The sequence below is a fragment of the Theropithecus gelada genome, chromosome 13 (genome assembly GCF_003255815.1).
Source record: "Theropithecus gelada isolate Dixy chromosome 13, Tgel_1.0, whole genome shotgun sequence".
NCBI classification, from domain to species: domain Eukaryota; kingdom Metazoa; phylum Chordata; class Mammalia; order Primates; family Cercopithecidae; genus Theropithecus; species Theropithecus gelada.
Genome location: NC_037681.1, coordinates 47,621,986 through 47,623,778, shown reverse-complemented (window position 1 = coordinate 47,623,778; position 1,793 = coordinate 47,621,986).

Below are 1,793 nucleotides of genomic sequence, written 5' to 3'. Positions count from 1 at the left end.
TTCCCTCCAGGACACCTTAGGTTTGTTCTCTGGCTGCTTAGATTTGTGGCTTGTCTTTCCCACTGGTTTTTGGACGCCCTTAAAGCCAGAAATGATCTTTCCCTTTTTAACAGAAAGGTGAGTTGTTAAGTCAAGAAGTCCTTTGTATGTGTCTCAAGGTGAGTGGCCCAGCAAGCTACCACTTTTTTTTTTTTTTTTTTTTTTGAGATACAGTGTCACTCTTATTGCTCAGGCTGGAGTGTAATGGTACCATCTCGGCTCACTGCAACCTCTACCTCCTGGTTTCAAGCGATTCTCCTGCCTCAGCCTCCCAAGTAGCTGTGATTACAGGCGCACGCCACCAAACACAGCTAATTTTTGTATTTTTAGTAGACAGGGTTTCACCATGTTGGCCAGGCTGGTCTCAAACTCCTGACCTCAGGTGATCCACCTGCCTCAGCCTCCCAAAATGCTGGGATTACAGGCGTGAGCCACTGTGCCTGGCCCCCACTTCTCTGAGCCAGCGTCCACAGCTGTGAAATGGGTGGAAGGCTGGTGTGAGAAGTGAGAATATGCATCAAGTTCCTCTTCACACTAAGTTCTCAAAAAACGAGGTCCTTCTCCTTTTCTCATCTCTAGAATACGCTGATACTCTCTGGATGAAGTAGGTGCTTCCTGAATGGTGTCAGAGCAGTTTGCATTATCATGTGCCAGTGTGCAGCAGTTTAATCTGTAGAAGCCACTGGAAGCCTCATGACCTGAGGCTGAAAACTGAGGGTTAGAATTGCCTTATTCGTCCTCATACTCCCACTGCACATGGTGCTTTGTACCCACAGCGTGCTAAGTTTTGTTGGAACAAGAAACGAGATTTCTCCAATGCTACTCAAGTTCACCGGATGGCACAGCCGCTCCTCAGAAGCCCTCAACCACAGACACATAAGCTACTCCCCTTAGGCCCCTGCCCTGGGGTCTCCAAGCCAAACTGCTCCTCAGCCCTCCATGGCATCTGCCCCTCTGTCCAATGTCAGGCAGAGGCTCCGAGGGTTGGGAAGTAGGAGGGGCTCCTAATAGTGACAGTGGCTGGGGAACTCTAGGGTGGTTTTGAGAATGCAATGGCAGCCTTAGCCACTGGAGGAGGACTAACCACTAAGAATGGGGTAGAGTCAAGGCCCGGCTTCAGACAGGCCACAGTGCTCAGCCTTCCTTTCACCCTGATGAGTGTTCTCCCAGTGTCAGAAAGAGGGCAGAACTCTGTCAAGTCTTTGAGTCAACAGAATTGAGGAAGAAGGACTGGGACACCAGCCAGAGCCTCCAGGTAAGCTCTGGCATTAGCACGACACAGGACTCAGCACAGAGTAACATGCTCCCGCTGAGTCCCAAAGAGCCACAAGTGTGAAAATGCCGAGTGTGGGCACACAGCCCTAGCCAGAGCCCTGCCTGGTGACGCTGCTCTTATCATTTGGGAATCTGCTCAATTTTTCTTTTTTTTTTTTTTTTGAGACGGAGTCTCACTCTGTCACCCGGGTTGGAGTACAGTGGCCGGATCTCAGCTCACTGCAAGCTCCGCTTCCCGGGTTCACGCCATTCTCCTGCCTCAGCCTCCTGAGTAGCTGGGACTACAGATGCCCGCCACCTCGCCCAGCTAGTTTTTTGTATTTTTTTAGTAGAGACGGGGTTTCACTGTGTTAGCCAGGATGGTCTCGATCTCCTGACCTCGTGATCCGCCCATCTCGGCCTCCCAAAGTGCTGGGATTACAGGCTTGAGCCACTGCGCCCGGCCAATTTTTCTAAAAGAAAGCTCCGTTCTACTACAC